This window comes from Tachyglossus aculeatus, chromosome 15 (genome assembly GCF_015852505.1).
Source record: "Tachyglossus aculeatus isolate mTacAcu1 chromosome 15, mTacAcu1.pri, whole genome shotgun sequence".
Lineage (NCBI taxonomy): Eukaryota > Metazoa > Chordata > Mammalia > Monotremata > Tachyglossidae > Tachyglossus > Tachyglossus aculeatus.
Genome location: NC_052080.1, coordinates 23,241,475 through 23,255,970, shown reverse-complemented (window position 1 = coordinate 23,255,970; position 14,496 = coordinate 23,241,475). Strand labels below are relative to the sequence as shown.

Genomic DNA, 14,496 nt, shown 5'->3' with positions numbered 1-14,496 from the left:
AATAGTTTGCAGAAGTCAAAAGGACAACCAAATAACCCAGCACTTAGAACAGTGTTGGACACATGGTAAGCGTTTAACAATCAATCAATCGTATTTATTGAGCACTTACTGTGTGCAGAGCACTGTACAAATACCATTATTATTATTAACCACCCTCAAGGGGGAATAAAACACAAGATAAAAGGCACAGCGTTAGTAATGGTATTTATTGACCTTTAGTAGGTGTTCAGTATAAACATCTCTAGATTGTAAGCTCCTTGTGGGCAGGAACATGTCTGGCATAGTAAATAGTCAATAGTATTTACATCTTGACTTTCTTCCGGATTTAGCATCCATGATTTCTACAAACTGTTCCAGGTCAAACCCAGGAGTCAAGGACAGCTGGCCATGAGAGCACTTAATATTCCTTTCTTGTTCCTTACTTAATGACTTTCCCTCAGCTTCTTTAGTACCAAGAATGTTCATTTTTAGGAGTTTCCAAATCCTCCCTCCTTCCAGGAAATGGCTGCCGCTTTCTCAACCTCCTTTTTGTATTTTATTAGTACCCCATGGCAGCTTGGCTTAGTGACAGACTAACTAAGGCAGCACAAGAATCTATTGTGTATCATTTCCACCCCCAGAGCTGGGTAATCAGCACCTGCCAGGCATCTCTAGACTTCCTTGCCTCCACCTCCCATTCTGAAGGGACACCTAGTTAATTTCCCCGCAGGAAGTCTTGTGGTGCTGAAAAGCAAGATGCGAATAATGGACACAGTGAGAACAAGACTTGGATGATTTATAGATTAAGGGCCATAAAAGCATTTAGTTTCTACAGAGGTATTTGTGAGTGGATCACCATGTTATAGAGAAAAGGAGAGGGGTTGGTGATTCAGAAAAGGAAGAAGACTGTCGGAAAAGGTAATGGTAGAGTTTAGGGATGGAGTGACACAAATTGGAGAGCCAATTTTGCCCTCCCGTAAGTGTGAGAGCCTCACTTGTAAAGTGGTGGGGTCAGAGTGAGAGATGAGAGCCAATTCAGAGACGCTGATGAACAGTCAGAAGTGAGGGAGTTCACTTCTGAGATCGGGCTGCTACGAAGACAATGATCAAGCGAATGCAGATATTCAGGGGGGGCAGCTAAGGGATTGGATGGCAGTTGGAGAGTTACTAACACCAGCAGAGATGGGCAATAAAAAAAAGTGAAGCCGTTGGACATGAATGCATACAGGTTGCCTTGTGCTTTGGATTTTTTGGTAGCTTGGCATAGAACAAGACACAGAAAAGAAAATCCTGAGGTTTTTACCCCAACCCTAGCTTTATTTGGGGGCAGGTATTTGGGCTTCAGTGAAATTCATTCATTTATTCAATGTACTGAGCACTTACAATGTGCAGATCACTACCTCAACCCTAGCTTTATTTGGGGGCAGGTATTTGGGCTTCAGTGAAACTCATTCATTTATTGAATGTACTGAGCACTTACAATGTGCAGATCACTATACTAAGCGCTTGGGAGAGTACAACAGTGAAGAGACATTTTCCCTGCCCACAAAGAGCTTATAGTCTAGGGGGAGGAGACAGATATTAATATAAATAAATGACAGATACGTACAAAAGTGCTGTGGGGCGGAGAGGAGGGAAGAACAAAGGGAACAAGTCAGGGTGACGCAGAAGGGAGTAGGAGAAGAGGAAAGGGGGATTAGTCAGGGAAGACCTCCTGGAGGAGCTGTGCCTTCAATAAGGCCTTGAAGGGGGGAGAGTGATTGTCTGTTGGGTTTGAGGAGAGAGGGTGTTCCAGGCAAAGGGCAGGATGGGGGCGAGGGGTCGGCGGCGAGATAGTCGAGAGACGGAGGCTCAGTGAGAAGGTCAGCATTAGAGGAACGAAGTTGTGCGGGCTGGATAGTAGTGGGAGAGTAGCAAGGTGAGAGAGGAGGGGGAAAGGTGATTGACTGCTTTAAAACCAATGGGGAGGACTTTTTGTCTGATGCAGAGGTGGATGAGTAACCACCGGAGTCTTTTGAGGAGTGGGGTGAGGCGTCCTGAACCTTTTTTTGTAGGAAAATGATCCGGGCAGCAGAATGAAGTATGGACTGGAGTGGGGAGAGAGAGGTGGCTGGGCGGCCAGCAAGGAAGCTGATGCTGTAATCCAGGTGGCTTAGGATGAATGATTATGTTGATATGGTAGCAGTTTGGATGGAGAGGAGAGGGCAGATTTTAGCGATGCTTTGAAGGTGGGGCCGACAGGATGTAATGGCCTAGCGGCAAGAGCACAGGCTTGGGAGTCAGAATCAATCAATCAATCAATCAATCGTATTTATTGAGCGCTTACTGTGTGCAGAGCACTGTACTAAGCGCTTGGGAAATACAAGTTGGCAACACATAGAGACAGTCCCTACCCAACAGTGGGCTCACAGTCTAAAAGGGGGAGACAGAGAACAAAACCGAACATACTAACAAAATAAAATGAATAGAATAGATATGTACAAGTAAAATAAATAAATAAATAAAGCACTGTACTATGCGCTTGGGAAGTACAAGTTGGCAACACATAGAGACAGTCCCTACCCAACAGTGGGCTCACAGTCTAAAAGGGGGAGACAGAGAACAAAACCAAACATACTAACAAAATAAAATGAATAGAATAGATATGTACAAGTAAAATAAATAAATAAATAAATAAATAGAGTAATAAATATGTACAAACATAGATACATATAAACAGACAGAAGACGTGGGTTCTAATCCCTGCTCTGCTGCTTGTCTGCTGTGTGACCTGGGGCAAGTAATTTAACTTCCCTGTGCCTCAATTCCCTCATCTATAAAATAAGGATTAAGACCATGAGCCCCATCTGGGACAGGGACTATGTCCAACCTGATTATCTTGTATCGACCTAAGTGCATAGAACAGTAGATAAGCACTTAGAACATCGTAAGCGCTTAACAAATACCAAAATTATTATATATGGGTTGAATGAGAAAGAGGAGTCAAGGATAAATTCCTGGGGCAGCAGAAAAGTGCTGCTGCCTCTTTGGCAACAGAGATCAATAATATGCTACTAATATAATATATCACACATAATAGGAGCCCTGCTGTACTGGATATTACGTTCTGAAACAACATCGTGATGTATATGAATTGAAACATACTAAACTACCGACACTTCTTTGTGATTTTTTTCTTCCTTCAAGTTGTTATATTTCTAAAACTTCATTAGGCTTGAAGTGGATACCAATTACTCAATTTGCAGTCTTGATTAAGCGCCTTATTAAGGTTGTACAATAGTGCGTACTGGGTGGACTAAGCATTGGGAAAGTTCAATAGAATTAGCAGATAGATCCCTTAACTCGGGAGTTGACAATCTAGCTGGTTAGATACTTAAATAAATTACAGATAGGAGGAAGTAGTAGAGTACAAAAATATGTACGTAAGGGCTGCCGACCGGGGTTGTGAGTACTTATAACAATGACGGCGTTTGTTAAGCGTTTACTATGGGTGAGTACTTCATTCATTCATTCAATTGGATTTAAGCGCTTGACTGTCACGGAAGGGCGCAAGTGGCCGTTGCGGCATGTAAAATGGGAAAATTAAGAAATTAATTGTGGAAGGCTTCCTGGAGGAGGTGTGATTTCAAAAGGGGAGGAGCAAACGTTAGATTTGAGGGAAGTCCGATCTTGTGAAACTGTGCCTGCTCTTCCTTTCCTCCCTTACTAGGGAGTAAAATGTTCCGTTTTGTTGTCTGTCTCCCCCTTCTAGAAGCAGCATGGCTTTGGAGTCAGAGTTCATGGGTTCAAATCCGCTCCGCCAATTGTCAGCTGTGCGACTTTGGGCAAGTCACTTAACTTCTCTGTGCCTCAGTGACCTCATCTGTGAAATGGGGATTAAGACTGTGAGCCCCCCGTGGGACAACCTGATCACCTTGTAACCTCCCCAGCACTTAGAACAGTGCTTTGCACATAGTAAGCGCTTAATAAATGCCATAAAAAAAAACTGTCAGCTGTGTGACTTTGGGCAAGTCATTTAACTTCTCTGTGCCTCAGTGACCTCATCTGTAAAATGGGGATTAAGACTGTGAGCCCCCCGTGGGACAACCTGCTCACTTTGTAACCTCCCCAGCACTTAGTGCTTTGCACATAGTAAGCGCTAAATAAATGCCATTATTATTATTATTATTCTAGACTGTGGGCCCGTTTTTGGGTAGGGACCGTCTTTATATGTTGTCCAACTTGTACTTCCCAAGTGCTGGATAGTAGTGGGAGAGTAGCACTGCTACTATTCATTCAATCATATTTATTGAGCGCTTACTGTGTGCAGAGCACTGTACTAAGCGCTTGAGAGGTACAAGTTGGCAACATATAGAGATGGTCCCTACCCAACAGCGGGCTCACAGTCTAGAAGGGGGAGACAGACAATAACACAAAACATATTAACAAAATAAAATAAATAGAATAAATATGTACAAGTAAAATAAATAGAGTAATAAATATGTACAAACATATATACAGATATACAGGTGCTGTGGGGAGGGGAAGGAGGTAAGGCGGGGGGAATGGGGAGGGGGGAGGGAGGGGGAGAGGAAGGAGGGGGCTCAGTCTGGGAAGGCCTCCAATAATAATGGCATTTATTAGGCACTTACTATGTGCAAAGAACTGTTCTAAACGCTGGGGAGGTTGCAAGGTGATCAGGTTGTCCCACGGGGGGCTCACCATCTTCCTCCCCATTTTACAGATGAGGTAACAGGCACAGAGAGGTTAAGCAACTTGCCCAAAGTCATACAGCTGACAATTGGCGGAGCCGGGATTTGAACCCATGACCTCTGACTCCAAAGCCCGGGCTCTTTCCACTGGGCCACGCTGCTTCCTACTACTCTGCACACAGTAAGTGCTCAATAAATATGATTGAATGAGTGAATGTTGAGTGGTTGGCTGTTTTTTCCTTCCTCCAAGGTAAGGTGAATTAAAATTGATTCTAAAATTAAAATTAAATTAAATTAAAATTAAAATTTAAAAAATTTAAAATTTAAAAAATTTAAAATTTAAAATTTAAAATTTAAAAATTTAAAATTTAAAATTTTTAAAATTTAAAATTAAAAATTTAAAAAATTAAAAATTAAAAATTAAAAAAATTTAAATTTTAAATTTAAAAAAATTTAAAATTTTAAAATTAAAACTGGCTTTTGGGATAGGGTGCCAAATGGCAAAGCGTTTTGCCTTGATTCCTCGAGGAGCCAAGAAAATCAGTGTGAGGAGAAGGGAGGGCTCTGGGCCTAGGGCCTGAGGGGGTCAAAGGTCGGGGGGCCCGGGGACTTCTGCATTTTTGGTTTGGTTATGTCAACCCCAAGACGGAGGAGGGAGGAGATGGAGGAAAGGGGATGATTCTCCGGCCCTGACCCCCGGAGACCCAACGCCGCTTCCCGGGGAGCTCCTGCGATGGATGACGGAGAGGAGGGAAGTTTACAGCGGAGCATTTATTTTATTTTGTTAATATGTTTTGTTTTCCTGTCTGTCTCCCCCTTCTAGACTGTGAGCCCGCTGTTGGGTAGGGACCGACTCTATATGTTGCCAACTTGGACTTCCCAAGCTCTTAGTCCAGTGCCCTGCACACAGTAAGCGCTCAATAAATACGATTGAATGAATGAATGAATGAATTTGTCCTTCCCAAGCGCTTAGTCCAGTGCCCTGCACACAGTCAGGGCTCAATAAATACGATTGAATGAGTGAATGAATGAACTTGTACTTCCCAAGCGCTTAGTCCAGTGCCCTGCACACAGTCAGCGCTCCATAAAGACGACTGAATGAATGAATGAACTTGTACTTCCCAAGCGCTTAGTCCAGTGCCCTGCACGCAGTCAGCACTCAATAAATACGACTGAATGACTGAATGAATGAACTTGTACTTCCTAAGCGCTTAGTACAGTGCCCTGTACACAGTCAGCGCTCCATAAATACGATTGAATGAATGAATGAATGAACTTGTACTTCCCAAGTGCTTAGTCCAGTGCCCTGCACACAGTCAGCGCTCCATAAAGACGACTGAATGAACGAATGAATGAACTTGTACTTCCCAAGCGCTTAGTCCAGTGCCCTGCATACAGTCAGTGCTCCATAAAGACGACTGAATGAATGAATGAATGAATGAATCAGCGTGGCTCAGTGGAAAGAGCCCGGGCTTTGGAGTCAGAAGTCATGGGTTCGAATCCCGGCTCTGCCACTTGTCTGCTGTGTGACCTTGGGCAAGTCACTTACACTGAGCCTCAGTTCCTTCGTCTGTAAAATGGGGATTAAGACTGTGAGCCCCACGTGGGACAACCTGATCACCTTGAATTTCCCCAGCGCTTAGAACAGTGCTTTACATATAGTAAGCGCTTAACAAATGCCATTATTATTATTATTACTTCCTAAGCGCTTAGTCCAGTACCATGCACACAGTCAGCGCTCAGTAAACACGACTGAATGAATGACCTTGTCCTTCCCAAGCGCTTAGTCCAGTGCCTGCACACAGTCAGCGCTCAATAAATACGAATGAATGAGCGAATGAATGAACTTGTATTTCCCAAGCGCTTAGTCCAGTGCCCTGTACACAGTCAGCGCTCAATAAATACGACTGAATGAATGAACTTGTACTTCTCAAGCGCTTAGTCCAGTGCCCTGCACACAGTCAGCGCTCAATAAATACGACTGAATGAATGAACTTGTACTTCCCAAGTGCTTAGTCCAGTGCCCTGCACGCAGTCAGCGCTCCATAAATACGACTGAATGAATGAACTTGTCCTTCCCAAGCGCTTAGTCCAGTGCCCCACACACAGTCAGCGCTCCATAAATACGACTGAATGAATGAACTTGTCCTTCCCAAGCGCTTAGTCCAGTGCCCCACACACAGTCAGCGCTCAATAAATGCGATTGAATGAATGAATGAACTTGTACTTCCCAAGCGCTTAGTCCAGTGCCCTGCACACAGTCAGTGCTCAATAAATGCGATTGAATGAATGAATGAACTTGTCCTTCCCAAGCGCTTAGTCCAGTGCCCTGCACACCGTCAGCGCTCAATAAATACGATTGAATGAATGAATGACTGAACCTGTATTACCCAAGCTCCTAGTCCAGTGCCTGGCACACAGCGCTCAATAAATACTATTGAATGCATGAGTGAATGAACGAACCTGCATTACCCAAGCGCCTAGTCCAGTGCCTGGCACACACTGCTCAATAAATACGATTGAATGCATGAATGAATGAACTTGTACTTCCCAAGCGCTTAGTCCAGTGCCCGGCATGCGGTCAGCGCTCAATAAATACGACTGAATGAATGAATGAATGAATCAGCGTGGCTCAGTGGAAAGAGCCTGGGCTTTGGAGTCAGAAGTCATGGGTTCGAATTCCAGCTCCGCCACATGTCTGCTGTGTGGGCTTGGGCAAGTCACTTAACTTCTCTGAGCCTCAGTTCCCTCATCTGTAAAATGGGGCTTAAGACTGTGAGCCCCACGTGGGGCAACCTGATCACCTTGAATTTCCCCAGCGCTTAGAACAGTGCTTTACACATAGTAAGCGCTTAACAAATGCCATTATTATTATTATTACTTCCTAAGCGCTTAGTCCAGTGCCCTGCACACAGTCAGCTCTCAATAAATACGACTGAATGAATGACCTTGTCCTTCCCAAGCGCTTAGTCCAGTGCCCTGCACACAGTCAGCTCTCAATAAATACGACTGAATGAATGACCTTGTCCTTCCCAAGCGCTTAGTCCAGTGCCCTGCACACAGTCAGCGCTCAATAAATACGACTGACTGAATGACCTTGTCCTTCCCTAGCGCTTAGTCCAGTGCCCTGCACACAGTCAGCGCTCAATAAATGCGATTGAATGAATGAATGAACTTGTACTTCCCAAGCACTTAGTCCAGTGCCCTGCACACAGTCAGTGCTCAATAAACACGATTGAATGAATGAATGAACCTGTAGTACCCAAGCTCCTAGTCCAGTGCCTGGCACACAGCGCTCAATAAATAAGATTGAATGCACGAATGAATGAACCTGTATTACCCAAGCGCTTAGTCCAGTGCCTGGCACATAGCGCTCAATAAATACGATTGAATGCATGAATGAATGAACTTGAACTTCCCAAGCGCTTAGTCCAGTGCCCTGCACACAGTCAGCGCTCAATAAATACGTTTGAATGAATGAATGAATGAACCTGTATTACCCAAGCGCTTAGTCCAGTGTCCGGCACGCAGTCAGTGCTCAATAAGTACGACTGACTGAATGAATGAATGAATGAACTTGTCCTTCCCAAGCGCTTAGTCCAGTGCCCCACACAAGTCAGCGCTCAATAAATGCGATTGAATGAATGAATGAACTTGTACTTCCCAAGCGCTTAGTCCAGTGCCCTGCACACAGTCAGTGCTCAATAAATGCGATTGAATGAATGAATGAACTTGTACTTCCCAAGCGCTTAGTCCAGTGCCCTGCACACCGTCAGCGCTCAATAAATACGATTGAATGAATGAATGACTGAACCTGTATTACCCAAGCGCCTAGTCCAGTGCCTGGCACACAGCGCTCAATAAATACTATTGAATGCATGAGTGAATGAACGAACCTGCATTACCCAAGCGCCTAGTCCAGTGCCTGGCACACAGCGCTCAATAAATACGATTGAATGCATGAATGAATGAACTTGTACTTCCCAAGCGCTTAGTCCAGTGCCCGGCATGCGGTCAGCGCTCAATAAATACGACTGAATGAATGAATGAATGAATGAATCAGCGTGGCTCAGTGGAAAGAGCCTGGGCTTTGGAGTCAGAAGTCATGGGTTCGAATTCCAGCTCCGCCACATGTCTGCTGTGTGGGCTTGGGCAAGTCACTTAACTTCTCTGAGCCTCAGTTCCCTCATCTGTAAAATGGGGCTTAAGACTGTGAGCCCCACGTGGGACAACCTGATCACCTTGAATTTCCCCAGCGCTTAGAACAGTGCTTTACACATAGTAAGCGCTTAACAAATGCCATTATTATTATTATTACTTCCTAAGTGCTTAGTCCAGTGCCCTGCACACAGTCAGCGCTCAGTAAAGACGACTGAATGAATGACCTTGTCCTTCCCAAGCGCTTAGTCCAGTGCCCAGCACATAGTCAGCGCTCAATAAATACGACTGAATGAATGAATGAATGAACTTGTCCTTCCCAAGCGCTTAGTCCAGTGCCCTGCACACAGTCGGCGCTCAATAAATACGATTGAATGAACGAATGAATGAACTTGTCCTTCCCAAGCGCTTAGTCCAGTGTCCGGCACGCAGTCAGCGCTCAATAAATTCGACTGAATGAATGAATGAACTTGGACTTCTCAAGCGCTTAGTCCAGTGCCCTGCACACAGTCAGTGCTCAATAAATGCGATTGAACGAATGAATGAATGAACTTGTGCTTCCCAAGCGCTTAGTCCAGCGCCCTGCACACGGTCAGCGCTCAATAAGTACGACTGAATGAATGAATGAATGAATGAATGAATGAATGAACTTGTACTTCCCAAGCGCTTAGTCCAGTGCCCTGCAGTCAGCGCTCAATAAATACGGTTGATTGAATGAATGAATGAATGAATGAACTTGTCCTTCCCAAGCGCTTAGTCCAGTGCCCTGCACACAGTCAGCGCTCCATAAAAGCAACTGAATGAATGAATGAAGGAAGGACATCCGAGTGGCTCAGTGGAAAGAGCCCGGGCTTTGGAGTCAGAGGTCGTGGGTTCAAATCCCGCCCCCGCCACTTGTCAGCCGTGTGACTTTGGGCGAGTCACTTCACTTCTCTGGGCCTCAGTTCCCTCATCTGTAAAACGGGGATGAAGACTGTGAGCCCCCCCGTGGGACAACCCGATCGCCTTGTATCCCCCAAGCGCTCAGAACAGTGCTTGGCACATAGTAAGCGCTTACAAATACCATCATTATTATTATTATCAGAGCCAGAAATTTATTTTATTTTGTTAGTACGTTCGGTTTTGTTCTCTGTCTCCCCCTTTTAGACTGTGAGCCCACTGCTGGGTGGGGACTGTCTCTCTATGTTGCCAACTTGTACTTCCCAAGCGCTTAGTACAGTGCTCTGCACATAGTAAGCGCTCAATAATACGATTGATGATGATGACGAGGTCGCGGCCCCTTTAAGAGACCGAACCAATCGCCCGGCCTCTCGGCGCGGCTTCTCGTTCGCCTCCGCTCCTCGCCATCGGCGCTCGATTGGTCGGGGCCGGCGGAGGGGCAGGCCCCGCCCACGCGTGGCCGTGATTGGCGGGGGAGGGAGGAGGGGGCGTGGCCTGGGGGCGGGGGGAGCTGTGATTGGCGGGGGAGGGAGGGGGCGTGGCTGGGGGACGGGGGCGCGCGCGCGGGGGCGCGCCCGTCGGGGCCGCGCCGGGCAATGAGGCCGGGAGCGGAGCCGCGGTAAGCAGGCGTCGGGGGCGAGCGGGCGGGATGGGCCGGGGACCTGTTGCTAGGGACGGGCAGCTGTTGCCAGGGGCCGTATGGAGGTGAGTGAGGCTCCTCCGACCCCTGCCCTTCCTCCCTTCAAAGCCCTACTGAGAGCTCACCTCCTCCAGGAGGCCTTCCCGGACTGAGCCCCTTCCTTCCTCTCCCCCTCGTCCCCCTCTCCATCCCCCCCTTCTTACCTCCTTCCCTTCCCCACAGCACCTGCATATGTGTATATATGTTTGTACATATTTATTGCTCTATTTTACTTGTCCATATCTATTCTATTTATAGAATTTATCGTCTTTTAGACTGTGAGCCCACTGTTGGGTAGGGACTGTCTCTAGGTGTTGCCAACTTGGACTTCCCAAGCGCTTAGTCCAGTAAGCGCTCAATAAATACGATTGATTGATTCAAAGCCCTACTGAGAGCTCACCTCCTCCAGGAGGCCTTCCCAGACTGAGCCCCTTCCTTCCTCTCCCCCCTCTCCATCCCCCCCATCTTACCTCCTTCCCTTCCCCACAGCACCTGTATATATGGATATATGTCTGTACTTATTTATTACTCTATTTATCTTGTACATATCTATTCTATTTATTTTATTTTGTTAGTATGTTTGGTTTTGTTCTCTGTCTCCCCGTTTTAGACTGTGAGCCCACTGTTGGGTAGGTACTGTCTCTAGGTGTTGCCAACTTGGACTTCCCAAGCGCTTAGTACAAGTGCTCTGCACACAGTAAGCGCTCAATACATACGAGTGATTGATTCAAAGCCCTGCTGAGAGCTCACCTCCTCCAGGAGGCCTTCCCACACTGAGCCCCTTCCTTCCTCTCGCCCTCGTCCCCCCTCCATCCCCCCGGTCTTACCTCCTTCCCTTCCCCACAGCACCTGTATATATGGATATATGTCTGTACGTATTTATTACTCTATCTTGTACATATCTATTCTATTTATTTTATTTTGTTAGTATGTTTGGTTTTGTTCTCTGTCTCCCCCTTTTAGACTGTGAGCCCACTGTTGGGTAGGGACTGTCTCAGTGTGTTGCCAACTTGGACTTCCCAAGTGCTTAGTCCAGTGCTCTGCACACGGTAAGCGCTCAATAAATACGATTGATTGATTCAAAGCCCTACTGAGAGCTCACCTCCTCCAGGTGGCCTTCCCAGACTGAGCCCCTTCCTTCCTCTCCCCCTCGTCCCCTTCTCCATCCCCCCATCTTACCTCCTTCCCTTCCCCACAGCACCTGTACATATGTCTGTACAGATTTATTACTCTATTTATTTGTTTTACTTGTACATATCTATTCTATTTATTTTATTTTGTTAGTATATTTGGTTTTGTTCTCTGTCTCCCCCCTTTAGACTGTGAGCCCACTGTTGGGTAGGGACCGTCTCTATATGTTGCCATCTTGTACTTCGCAAGCGCGTGCTCTGCACACAGTAAGCGCTCAGTAAATACGATTGATTGATTGATTGATTGACGGACCGGCCCGGGCTTCAGGGGTCGGAGCCGGGTGGCCTGACGGTTGGGGTCGCAGGGCTCGGGAAGGATCAATCAATCAATCGTATTGAGCGCTTACTGTGTGCAGAGCACTGGACTAAGCGCTTGGGAAGTACAAGCTGGCAACATATAGAGACATTCCCTACCCAGCAGTGGGCTCACAGTCTAGAAGGGGGTGACAGAGAACAAAACCAAACATACTAACAAAATAAAATAAATAGAGTAGATATGTACAAGTAAAATAAATAAATAAATAAATAAATAGAGTAATAAATATGTACAAACATATATCCATATATACAGGTGCTGTGGGGAAGGGAAGGAGGCAAGATGGGGGGGATGGAGAGGGGGATGAGGGGGAGAAGAAGGAAGGGGCTCAGTGTGGGAAGGCCTCCTGGAGGAGGTGAGCTCTCAGTAGGGCCTTGAAGGGAGGAAGAGAGCTAGCTTGGCGGATGGGCAGAGGGAGGGCATTCCAGGCCCGGGGGATACCGTCCTAAGCGCTTAGAACAGCAGCGTGGCTCAATCAATCAATCAATCGTATTTATTGAGCGCTTACTGTGTGCAGAGCACTGGACTAAGCGCTTGGGAAGTACAAGCCGGCAACACATAAAGAGAGTCCCTACCCAACAGCGGGCTCACAGTCTAGAAGGGGGAGACAGAGAACAAAACCAAACATACTAACAAAATAAAATAAATAGAATAGATATGTACAAGTAAAATAAATAAATAGAGTAATAAATATGTACAAACATATATCCATATATACAGGTGCTGTGGGGAAGGGAAGGAGGTAAGACGGGGGGATGGAGAGGGGGACAAGAGGGAGAGGAAGGAAGGGGCTCAGTGTGGGAAGGCCTCCTGGAGGAGGTGAGCTCTCAGTAGGGCCTTGAAGAGAGGAAGAGAGCTAGCTTTCTTCAATCGTACTTATTGGGCGCTTACTGTGTGCAGAGCACACAGTATTGATTGTCCCTCCCTCAAGAGCGCAAGCCCGTTGTGGGCAGGGATTGGCCTTCTTTATTGCTGAATTGTACTTTCCTAGCACTTTCCTGTACACAGCGCTCAATAAATATGAATGAATGAATGTCTCCCCCCGCCCCCAGACTGTGAGCCCGTTGCGGGCAGGGATTGTCTCTCTGTATTGCTGTATTGTACTGTCCTAAGCACTGAGTACAGTGCTCGGCACACAGTAAGCCCACAATAAATATGGTTGAATGAATGAAGGAATGAATGTCTCCCCCCTCGAGACTTAGAGCCCGTTGCAGGCAGGGATTGTCTCTCTTTAATGCTGTATTGTACTGTCCTAAGCGCTGACTACAGTGCTTTGCACACAGTAAGCGCTCAATAAATACGGTTGAATGAATGAAGGAATGAATGTCTCCCCCCTATAGACTGTGAGCCCGTTGTGGGCAGGGATTATCTCTCTCTATTGCTGTATTGTACTGTCCTAAGCGCTTAGTACAGTGCTCTGCACACAGTAAGTGCTCAGCAAATATGATTGAATGAATGAAGGAATGAATGTCTCCCCCCTCTAGACTGTGAGCCCGTTGCGGACAGGGATTATCTCTCTTTATTGCTGTATTGTACTGTCCTAAGCGCTTAGTACAGTGGTCTGCACACAGTAAGTGCTCAGCAAATATGATTGATTGAATGAATGAAGGAATGAATGAATGTCTCCCCCCTCTAGACTGTGAGCCCGTTGCTGGCAGGGATCGTCTCTCTTTATTGCTGTATTATACTGTCCTAAGCGCTTGAATGAATACCTCCCCTCCTTATAATAATAATGATGGTATTTGTTAAGAGCTTACTATGTGCCAAGCACTGTTCTAAGCACCAGGGGGATACAAGGTAATCAGGTTGTCCCACGTGAGGCTCACAGTCTTCATCCCCATTTTACAGATGAGGGGACTGAGGCCCGGAGAAGTGAAGTGACTTGCCCAAAGTCACACAGCTGACAAGTGGCGGAGCTGGGATTAGAACCCATGACTTCTGACTCCCAAGCCCGCGCTCTTTCCACTGCTTCTGTCGAGTGTGAGCCCGATGTGGGGAGGGATCGGCTCTCTTTATTGCCATATTGTACTTTCCAGGCGCTTAACACAGTGCTCTGCACGCAGTAAGCTCTCAATAAGTACATCAATCGTATTTATTGAGTGCTTACTATGTGCAGAGCACTGTACTAAGCGCTTGGGAAGTACAAATTGGCAACATATGCAGTCCCTACCCAACAATGGGCTCACAGTCTAAAAGACAGAATGAATGTCTTCCTCCCCAGACCGTGAACCTGTTGTGAGCGGGGATTGTCTCTATTGCTGTATCGTACTTTCCAAGCGCTTAGTACAGTGCTCTGCACACAGTAAGTGCTCACTATATAGGGTTGAATGAAATAAAGGACCTCAGGTTGATGGCACTACAGCCTCCTGCCCTTTCTGCTGCGAAGGACCTAAGAGAAAGGAAAAAGCTCAACCGGGAAGGGGAGCCCCGACTCCTGTTTTTCCTGTTCTTCCCTTTTTCTCATCAGGAGGGTGTTTGGGGGCTGCTTGGTTTTAGGGGGGTCTCCCCCACCCCCTGGTTCACGCCTACTCCAGCCCCCTTAAA

At 46.5% G+C, this 14,496-nt stretch overlaps 1 protein-coding gene across 1 annotated transcript in view; it reads left to right on the top strand.

Moving 5' to 3' along the window:
• The first annotated feature begins 10,341 nt into the window (after nt 1-10,341).
• Nucleotides 10,342-14,496, top strand: part of TEX2 (testis expressed 2) — a 77,648-nt gene continuing 73,493 nt past the window's right edge. The window contains exon 1 of the mRNA XM_038757015.1: nt 10,342-10,386. The gene's annotated coding sequence lies outside the window, so the exon portion shown is untranslated. The remainder of the gene's footprint in view (nt 10,387-14,496) is intronic.